This window comes from Orycteropus afer, unplaced genomic scaffold (assembly GCF_000298275.1).
Source record: "Orycteropus afer afer isolate SDZICR_OR568_19922 unplaced genomic scaffold, OryAfe1.0 scaffold01074, whole genome shotgun sequence".
NCBI classification, from domain to species: domain Eukaryota; kingdom Metazoa; phylum Chordata; class Mammalia; order Tubulidentata; family Orycteropodidae; genus Orycteropus; species Orycteropus afer.
The window spans coordinates 42,271-53,588 of NW_006922661.1; the positions used below are offsets into that span (position 1 = coordinate 42,271).

At 44.5% G+C, this 11,318-nt stretch overlaps 1 non-coding gene across 1 annotated transcript; it reads right to left on the reverse strand.

The window, feature by feature from the left end:
• Nucleotides 1-8,835: 8,835 nt before the first annotated feature.
• On the reverse strand, nt 8,836-8,907 carry TRNAC-GCA. The gene has a single exon. It is a non-coding gene; the product is annotated as a tRNA-Cys (tRNA).
• Between the last annotated feature and the right edge of the window lie 2,411 nt (nt 8,908-11,318).

Consider the following 11,318-nt stretch of genomic DNA (forward strand, 5'->3'; position numbering starts at 1 on the left):
AAAAAAAAAAAAAAAAATTTAATTTTTAGAAGGTGCCCAGTCATCTAATTTCTCTTCTGCTGTTTGTGCATCTTGATGGTCTATTTATGCCATAAATTAGGGCCCCTAACTTTGCCCCTATTTATCTTTGATTAACTTTATAGTGTTGGGTTGTACATTTAGGTGTTTGATCCATCTTGAGTTAGTTTTTGTGTGTGGTGTGAGGTATGGATCTTGTTTCTATTTATCTTTGTTTTCTATTTATCCATTCTCCAAATGGATATTCAGTTTTGCCAGCACCATTTGTTAAAGAGATCATCACTTCCCCATTTAACAGGTTTTGGCCCTTTGTCAAAAATTTGCTGTCCATAGGTGGATGGATGTATTTCTGGATTTTCAGTTCTGTTCCACTGGTCTATGTGTTTGTCATTGTACCAGTATTAAGCTGTTTTGACTAAGTAGCTGTATAGTAGGTTTTGAGACTGGGGACTGTGAGACGTCCTACTTTGTTTTTCCTCTTCAATAGTGCTTTGCTTATCTGAGGTCTCTTTCCTTTCCGTGTAAAATTAGTGATTGGTTTCCTCACGTCCTTAAAGAATGTTGATGGAATATGGATCATGATTGCATTGAATCTATTACTTTGGGCAGTATTATTGTCACAATGTTCAATCTTCCTATCCATGAGCATGGCATGTTCTTCCATATGTGTAGGTCTCTTGCTTTCTTCATGTATGATGTCCCTGATGTCATCTCACAACTCTTCTGGTCTTTGGTCATTAGTATTTAATATGTTAAATTATTTTTGAGATGGTCTCTAAATTCAAGTGAGAGATATTCAATTTGGCTGTCATGGATTTGTTTTAATTTTGTTCACCTTTAGCTTGAACTTGCATATGAGCAATCGACGATCTGTTCCTCAGTTGGCCCTGGCCTTGTTCTGACTGATGATACTGAGCTTCTCCAGTGTCTCTTTCCACAGACAATTTGGTTCCTGTGTATTTCATCCAGTGAGATCCACATCTAAAGTCACTGTTTATGTTGTTGAAAAAAGATATTTACAATGAATAAGTTATTGGTTGTGCAAAATTCTATCATGTGATCTCTGGTGTCATTTCTATCACCAAGGCCATATTTTCCAACTACCAATTCTTTTCTTTGTTTCCACCTTTTGTATTCCAATCACCAGTAATTATCAATGCACCTTGATTGCATGTTTGATCAATTTCATAATGCAAAGGTTGGGAAAAATCTTTCTTCATTCTTGGCATTGTTGTTGTTGTTGTTATGTGCCCTCGAGTTGGACCTGACTCATAGCGACCCCTCCTTGGGTTTCCTAGGCAGTATCACTGCAGAAGTAAATTGTCCCATCTTCCTTCCGAGGAGTGGCTGGTGGGTTAGTGGTTGGTAAATTTGAATAACTGTCATATTAACTTGTCTTCCTTGTAGGTGTATGGATATTATCCTATCACTGACAGTGTTATACTTCAGGACAAACTGACTGCTGTCGAGTCAGATCTGACTCACAGCGACCCCTCCTTGGGTTTCCAAGGTGGTTTCACTATGGAAGTAGATTACCCAACCTTCCTTCTGAGGCGTGACTGGTGGGTTTGAACTGCCAGCCTTCTGGTTAGCAGTCAAATGCCTTAGGCACTATGACACCAAAGCTCCCATACTTCAGGATAGAACTTGAAATATTCTGACAATGAATGTGATGTCATTCCTCTTCAATTTGTCCTTCCCAGTGTAATAGACCATATGGTTGTCCAATGCAAAGTGGCCAATACCAGTCCATTTCAGCACACAGAACTCACAAACCATACTCACAGTTGTGGAGTTTCTTAGGGAAGTAACTGATCATTGCTGATGTCAGATGGATCTTGGCTCAAAGTAAAGAATACCAGAAATATGTTTACTTGTGTTTTATTGACTATGTGAAACCATTTGATTGTGTGGATCATAACAAACTGTGGATAACATTGAGAAGAATGGGAATTCCAGAACATTTCATTGTACTCATGAGGAACCTGTACATAGACCAAGAGGCTGTCGTTCAAACAGGAAAAGGGAATACTGCATGGTTTAAAACCAAGAAGGGAGTCCATCAGGGTTGTATTCTTTCACCAAACTTATTCAATCTGTATGCTGAGCAAATAATCTGAGAAGCTGGACTATATGAAGAAGAACGTGGCATCAAGATTGGAGGAAGAATCATTAACAACCTGCGATACACTGATGACACAACTTTGCTTGCTGAAAGTGAGGATGACTTGAAGTACTTACCGATGAAGATTGAATGAATACAGTCTGCAGTATGGATTACATCTCAATATAAAGAAAACAAAAATCCTCACAACTGGACCTGTAAGCAGCATTACAATAAATGGAGAAAAGACTAAAATTGTCAAAAACTTCACATTGCTTGGTTCTACACTCGACACCAATGGAAGCAGCAGTCAGGACAGAAGACAACATACAGCACTGGGCAAACTGGCTGCAAAGGACCTCTTTCAAGTGCTGAAGAGCAAAGATGTCTTCTTGAGGACTAAGGTGTGCCTGACATAAGCCATGGTATTTTCAATCACCTCATATGCATGTGACAGCTGGACAGTGAATAAAGAGGACGGAAGAAGAGTTGATACTTTTGAGCTGTGATGTTGGCGAAGAATGCTGAAAGTACCATGGACTGCTAAAAGAACTAACAGGTCTGTCCTGGAGGAAGTGCATCTAGAATGCTCCTTGGAGGCGAGAATGGCCAGACTTCGTCTCACATACTTTGGTCACATTGTCAGAAGGGACCATTCCCTGAAGAAGGATGTCATGCTTGGTAAGGTGGAGGGTCAACAAAAGAGAGGAAGGCCATCAGTGAGATGTATTGACACGGTGGCAGTGGCAATAGGCTCAAGTGTAGCAAGAATCATGGAGCTGGCTCAGGACCGGGCGGTGTTTCATTCTGCTGTGCCTAGGGTCATTATGAGTCGGAGACGACTCGATGGCACTTAACAACAACAGATTACAACATGGATCAGGGTCAACAGACTACAACTCAGCATCAGGATCAGGAAGCATGTAGGCAAAATCTCCCTTGTTCAGTGCAGTACAACTCTCTCAGCCCTTCTCAGCAGTGCAAGAGTCTTCTTAGCTCCCTGAAAACAGGCCTCCTCTTAGGCCCCTTAGGACAGGCTTCTCCTGGCCCTGGCCTCTGCCATGCTCTGTTACAGAGCTCTTGAGCTCCACAAACAAGTGCCTGAACCACCCCACTCCACCGGCATGCCTCCTGCCCCAAAGCAATCAGCTCTCTCACTCCATGGGTCAGCAAGCCCACTTCAGCCACCTCAGCTCCATGGGCCAGGAAGCCTGCCACCATCTCATGCCAGTCTCCTAGTTCTCCTGCTGCTGTTTCTCTGCCTTCCATGCCACCATTTCTCACAATCTTGCCCCTTCTCTGGTGTTACAGCACTCTGTCTCCTAGTTCTAGGAGGTTCTCAGTTCAAAGGACACATTCTGCTCCTGGATGGAGCAAGGTCCTCTCTTCTGTTTCTGGGGTAGGCTCCCCTTAAGCTCATCAGGACAGCAAAAGTGACTAATCCTCTCATTAGGGTTCTGTACAACTTATTTGCATGGTTCCACCCCCATAAGGGTTCCATGCACTTATTTACATTATTAGTAGCTGGTCCAATCCCCTTGATGGGCCACAAGCATCTTGATTGCATAATCCCACCCAATCATTTTGTGGGAGAAACAAAAGACTATAGCTAGACGGACCATATTAAGTAATTCACTATACCACAGGAACATAAGAGACAAGAGAGGTTATGGATGGAACTAAATTTAGCCACTGCAGGATCAGCTTTTACCTTGGATTTCTGCTCTGTCATATGGGTGACTTAGGTAAGATTCTTTTAGCACATTCACAGAAGTCCCAGTGAGCCTTTCTGTGTATTGAGTCAAAAAGCTGAGTATTTGCTCTAGTAACTCCTATTCCTCTTAGAATCAGCCACCCACCCTGTAGCTTTTCATTCTACCAATGGCAGCAGTAACCAGGCTCCTCAAAGCCTTGCTCCGAGTAGGCACTTCACTCTGGCTGAGTGAACCATTCATTTAGCCACACTGCTGCTGCGTACCGTGGCTTACTAGATTCGCATTTGGGAAAAAGCAACTGGATCCTTACTGACATTAGTACAACTAGATCTGATGATGAATTCCATACTCCCCCACATCCGATTTCTTGAGGATCCCTTACTAGAAAATCACTCCAGGTACTGATTTCTGTACTCGTCATGGGAAGCAGGTACAAAAACATAAGCTGACCCTGGCTAATGGAAAAAGACCAGTGTGGTAGTTAAGGTTGTGTGTCAACTTGGCTGGGCCTGGTTGAGTGGTGGAGCAGCTGGTGGTAGTATTTATTCTCCATGAAGAAACGGGTTATCAACTCCATGGTGGGATCTACTGTGAGCAGCCTTAGGGATATGGTCTGCTTCCTGTATACAAGAAGAAGACTTGAGAATGGTCTCTAGCTTATGGCAAACTTGAACCCTGCATGTAGCCGAGTCGTTGTTCAGTATCCTGCCATGCTCTGCCAACCTTGGGACTTTCAATGGACTTGAATTAATGGCCTGCCATGTGGTTTGGTAACACCGAGGCTGTGCCTTTTTACATATCAATCTTGGGCTTATCAGCCTCAGCAGCCAGCAGCTTAGTGAAGAAAAGCCTCTAGCTCCAGTGGGCTGGAAGCAAGAAGCAGAGCTGAAACCCAAGGTTGAGGGGCTTTCACCCAGCCCCTAGAGCCTGGCACTTTGAACTCAGACTTAAAGCCTCCAAACTGTAAGAGAATAAACTCCTGTTTGTTAAAGCCACTCCATTTGTGGTATATATTCTTGTTAGAGTGGCACTAGGTAACCAAAACAGAATACGGTACCAAGAGAGTGGGGTACTTCTCTGACAGATACTTAAAAAGTGTAAACAGGGGTGTGGTGCATCCTTGACCTGAGACCTCAGAAGAGAGACTCTAGTATGCAGCATGACAGATGGCAGGCGCACAGCCCAGAGACTGGCACAAGACAGTGACAGCCTTACCAGCCCATGGAAGAAAAGAGTGGGATGCCACTGCGCAGGTGGCTTCCTGGCAGAGTGGGTTGCCTTCAGGTGTTAATTGGTAGAAGACACTGCCATGAAATGGAGTAGCAGTTGGCCAGCCCACGGAGCAAGAAAGCTAGGTCCTTTGGGCAGGAAGATTTCTGGTGGAGTGGGTTGCTCTCGGGGATTAACTGGCAGAAGTGGAGAGACCAAGGAAATAGAAGCAGAGCTGCCTCAATCTCAAGGGTAGAACCATGGCCTTTGGGGGTGGAACCACCACAGCCCCCTAGGTTTCAAAGCACCATACCTTCACCAACTTGGTTCTGGAGTGTGGGGCTGCTTGTTCACATGAGCTAGTCGAAGGAGTTATAGCTGCTGCCCAAGAGTGAGGGGGCAGGGCTGCCATGCCCAAGAGGGAGAGGAAGGGACCCGCCAGGCCAAGTGGGTGAGGTCGCCACTCAAGAACTAGGGGACTGGAGCCACCCAGTGAAGGAGATCTGTACAGATGCTACCCATCGAAGATCTGCACAGGTGCCAATTTGACAAAGGTGGAATTGTGGTAGTTAAGGTTGTGTGTCAACTTGGCTGGGCCTGGTCAAGTGGCTGGGCAGCTGGTGGTAGTATTCCCATGATGAGACTTGTAATCAACTCCATGGTGGGATCCACTGGGAGCAGCTGAGTAGCTGCCTTAGGGATGTGGTCTGCTTCCTATATATAAGGAGAAGCATTGGGGATAGTCTCTAGCTTATGGCACACTTGAACCCTGCATGTGACCGTGTCATTGTTCAGCAGCCTGCCATGCACTGCCAACCTTGGGACTTGTGATGGACTTGAATTAATGGTCTGCCATGTGGTATGGTAACATCGGGACTGTGCCTTCTTACTTGTCAACTTTGGGCCTGTCACCCTCAGCAGCCAGCAGCTGCCTGAATGAAGAAAAGCCTTTAGCTTCAGTGGGCTGGGAGCAGGAGGCAGAGCTGAATCCCAAGGTTGAGGGGCTTTCACCCAGCCCCTAGAGCCTGGCACTTTGAACTCAGACTTAAAGCCTCCAAATTGTAAGAATAAACTCCTGTTTGTTAAAGCCATCCCATTTGTGGTATATTCTTGTTGGAGCAGCACTAGATAACCAAAATAACCAGACAATTGCTGATGGGATGTCAGGGAAGGTTAGGGGTCCAGGCTCACAAATGACAGAATCCAAGGGAACCCAGGCAGTGAGAACCACATGGCCACAAGAGCAGCGCCCTCATCTGGCAGCCCCCACTGGGCCCTAGATGCAGCCACCAGCTCTGTTGCCAAAGCCACAGCTCTACTACCTCAACAAGAGGCTCAATATCTTTTTAAAAAATCAAAACAAAACAAAACATTTTATTGAAATATAATTTATGTACAGTGAAATACACAAAGCTAAAGTGACATGGTAGCATAGTGCCTAAGACATTTGACTGCCAACCAGAAGGCTGGAGGTTCAAACCCACCAGCCACTCCTTGGAAGGAAGATTGGGCAATCTACTTCCATAGTGATATTGCCTCGGAAACCCAAGGAGGGGTCACTGTGAGTTGGGTCTGATTCAAGAGCACATAACAGCAACAACAACAGAAAATGACATGGGTCAATGCTTTTTTTTTTTTTTTTTCAGTGTTCCCTCCCCTCCCACCCCTGATAACCAACAAAGAAAGTTTCTTTCCATATATAAATCTTTCCTTGACTTTTTACAATAATGAACTAATACTGTATTTGTCCTTCTGTGATTGACTTATCTCACTCAGCATAATGTCCTCCAAGTTCATCCATGTTATGCAGTGTTTTGCAGATTCTACATTATTCTTTAGGGTTGCATAATATTCCATTGTGTGTCTGTACCATAATTTGGCTATCCATTCTTCAGTTGATGGACACCTAGGTTGTTTCTGTCTTTTTGTTATTGTATATAGTGCTGCGATGAACATGGGTGTGCATATAGCTATTCTTGTTCTGGCTCTCACTTCTTTAGTAAATATACCTAGTAATGGGATTTCTGGGTCAAATGGTATTTCTAATTCCAGCTTTGTAAGGAATTGCCATACTGCTTTCGACAGTGGTTATATCATTTGACAGTCACACCAGCAGTGTATCAGAGTCCCGATCTCTCCACATCTCCACCAGCATTTGTTATTTTCTGTCATGTTGGACCTTGCCATCAGTGCTGGGGTAAGATGGTTATTTCATTTTTGTCTTGATTTGCTTCTCTCTGATGGCTAATGATTGTGGGCATTTCTTCATGTATTTGCTGGCCGCCTAAATATCCTCCTTGGTGAAGTATCTATTCATGTCTTCTGACTATTTTCAATTGGACTGTTCATCTTTTTGGTGTTGAGGTGTGGGGTTTTCTAGAAATTCTAGAGGGAAGTCCCTTGTCATATATGTTGTTGCCGAGTATGTTTTCCTAATCTGTAGGTTCTCTTTTGACTCTTTTGGAGAAGTTTTGGAAGAAGTCAGTCTCTCGTTCCACATTTATAGTCAGAGCTGTGCCCTCATCACCAGCAGAGAGGGTATTTGACAGGTTTGTTTGGCATAACAAGTTGCAGAACTGTGCTTTCCAACCAGACTCACATTGTTTTGGATTCTAAAAGAGAGGGAAGAGGTTCAGACACTGGAAAGGCAAATAATAGCACAAATGTTCACAACAAGACACGAGAGAGGGGCAGAATGGGGACAGGAAATTGGGTGGTGGGGCTACACAGGAGGATAAAAGTGGAGCAGCTGAGGGTGCCTGGACTTGAACCAGGGACCTCTTGATCTGCAGTCAGATGCTCTACCCCAGAGCCACAGGCCCTCTCCAGTATAACTTTGATTAAGAGCTATTAACCAGTGTGCACCCCCCCAGACCTCAGTACATTGTAGCACTATAATTTCTACTGCATTCTAGTCTGCCCCTCGGGACCTGGGAGATCCACCCCACTGCAAACTGGCTCATCTCTGGTGGTGAGCTCACCCTCTCTAGGGTGGTTTTAATCCCAGAAGACTCCTCTGCCTTGACCAGAGACTTGCTCTTTCTCCACATCAGTCTGGGTCACCACACCCCCATTCCAATGGGTGGACTTGGGTTTTCTCCACCACCTTCTTCTCTCTGGCCTTCCCTCATCCTGTGGCCTCACTCTTGGTGTTCCAAATACAGAGCAAGTATTTGGCTAGAAAGGCTAGGCCAAAGAAAGCCTCTGAATGAATTCCAAACTCCCTCAACTTCTATGCATGATGTACTGTACATTCATAATCTTATTTGGAAGTGTGTTGCTGCCAAACTTAGGCACATGCCAATCACTAACTACTAACATTCAAGGCAGCACATATCGGACATTTTCATTTTCCTCAGCAGGAGACAGACCATGTCTTCCACCAAAAGTAACACAATTGTGGATCCCAAAACAGAGTTAAGAGGATTCAGATGCTAGACATGGAAAAAGAACACTAATACTCACCAAAGGCTCTACAGAAATGGACTCAACCTTGAAGAAATGGGTGATGCAGTGCCTAAGGTGTCTGACTACTAACCAGAAGGTTGGTGGTTCAAACCCACCAGCCACTCCATGAAAAGAAGACTGGGCAATCTACTTCCATAAAGATTTACCACCTCAGAAACCCAATGGGAGTCACTATGAGTTGGAATCGACTTGATGGCAGTGGGTTTGTATTTTGGGACAGGCATTAGAGCAGGCTCTCTTTCCTCCCTGTAAGTTGATCCAATGTGATGAACAAGGCAGGAACTAAAACACTATGTTCGATGAATAAAATTCAACATAAGTAGGGGGCATCTGGATTTGAACCAGAGACCTCTTGATCTGCAGTCAAATGCTCTACCCCTGAGCTATACCCCCGCCTGTGCATACGTGTCTAATAAGCACTCTAAACCTACACAGCTACATCCTGGCTGTCAGAGTCTGGAGATATATACAGGCAGGTATTCTGCCATAATACACCCCAGAAACTGGTGTACCTCCTATCATACCCGGCTTCTCTCTCCCACCTCTGCACACTTGACTGCCACTGCTACTCATAACCAGCACCCTCCCTTTCCTCACAACGTGGCTGAAGGCACTGGCATTAAAATCACTGATGTTTGCAGCCAGACCATCCTTCAGACTCATGTAGAAGGGGACTCAAAAAAGTATACTGACTAAAAGAAGCAGCTTTGGAGGTTATGCAGACTGGGCTGGGACCATGGAAAAAAGTTAAGTTTCTAGGCCCCACCTAACAACTACTAAATCAGACCTCATGGAAGAGGAAGCAGGGACCAACAAACTCCCTGGATGATTCCAATACAAAGGCAGTTATGAAACTATTTATTTAATTGGTGCACTTCTATGGTATAGATCTGAAACAATGACAGTCATTAAAATCATGCCTAAGCACAAACTCACCTGATCTACTCACAACTAGAATCCACACTTGTGATTAAGAGGCTCCTTTCCTAAACACTCTGGGCAGAAGATAGACTGCTTCCTTGATCTCTCCTCTCCTTCTCTTCCACTCTCTAGCTGCTGAGTACCTCCATATGTCCAATACAAGAAGGAGCTCATAGAAAGCACTTACTCCATCAAAAAAAAAAAAAAAAAAAATTGATGAAGTGACCTGTACAAGGAAGGGCTGACAGGGAACATAGAAGAGACCACTTGATATGCACTACCTCCTCTGGCCCTGAACTATAATTCTTGTCTCTTTGTTGTTATTAGTACCGTCAAGTCAGTTCAGGCTCCCAGCAACCCCATGTACAACAGAATGACACTGCCCAGTCCCGTGCCATCCTCAGAATCATTGCTATGCTTGCGCCCATTACACAGACACTGTGTAATCCATCTCCTTCAGGGTCTCTCTCTTTTTCGTTGACCCCCTACCAAGCATGATGTCCTTCTCCAGGGACCAGTCTCTCTTGATGACATGTCCAAAGTATGTGAGATGAAGTTTCACTATCCTTTCTTCTAAGGAGCATTCTGGCTGTACTTCTTCCAAGACAGATTTGTTTGTTCTTCTGGCAGTTCTTGGTATATTCAATATTCTCCAGTACCGTAATTCAAATGCAACAAATCTTCTTTGGTTTTCCTTATTCTTTGTCCAGCTTCTGCATGCATATAAGGCAACTGAAAATACCAAGATTTGGGTCAGGTGCACCTTAGTCTTCAAAGTGATTGTCTTAGGCTGGGTTCTCTATAGAAGCAAAACTAGCGAAGCTTAGAGGGAGAGATATCTCAAAGGAATGACTTGCAGTTGCAGAGGCTGGTAAGTCTCAAGTCTGTGAATCAAATGTCAAGCTGGAAGCCTCTCCCGACTCATACAAGTGCAAGGGCTGATGAACCCAAAATCAGCAGGCGGTATGGTAGGGTGCTGGCTCTCAGGGCTGAAGAATCCAAGACCAGCAGGTAAAATGGCAGATTGCTGACTCACAGGCAGTGAAGGCAACAATCCCAAGATCAGCAGGCAATATCCAAGGCAGGTCACTGGTTCAAGTCCAGGAATCAGAAATGATGATGAGCTAGAAGCAGAATCAATATCCAGTAGAAAGCCAGAAGATTTTCCCATGACATCCATACACATATTGGAAGCAGGCCACACCCGAGGAAACTCCCTTTCAACTGATTGGCTGTTCACAGCACATCTCACCATGGATGTGATTACATCATAACTCCTAAACCACTAAGAATCATGGCCCAGGCAAGTTGACACACAACCTTAACTATCATAGTGACAGCTTTGCTTTTGTACACTTGTCCCTTTAGACTTCCTAATAACACCATTTAGCCTTTGTTGCCTTACCCAATGACCCAATGGTCATTGTAACTTCTATTTTATAGAGAACTGTAAGAAGTAACTGACACACTTCATCCAGACAGACCATTACCTGAATTTAAACTTACCCTGTGCTTCCCCATAGACCTATCACTGGACTTCTAGAGGTCCTCTCTACCCAGAATGCTACAGCCTACTTTTCCTCAGTCTCCATGTAGCATTAACTAGACAATCCTTGTTTGAGCTGGGACTTTCCTCTTTCCTTCCCTCCTGTTGTTGTTAGGTGCTGCTGAGTTGGCTCTGACTCACAGTGACCCCATGTTCAACAGAATGAAACACTGCCTGGTCCTGCGCCCCCCTCACAATCATTGCTATGCTTGAGCTCATTGCTGAAGTCACTGTGTCAGTTCATCTCATTGAGGGTCTTCCCTTTTCTCACTGACCCTCTACTTTACTAAGCATAATATCCTTCTCCAGGGACTGATCCTGTCTAATAACATGACCA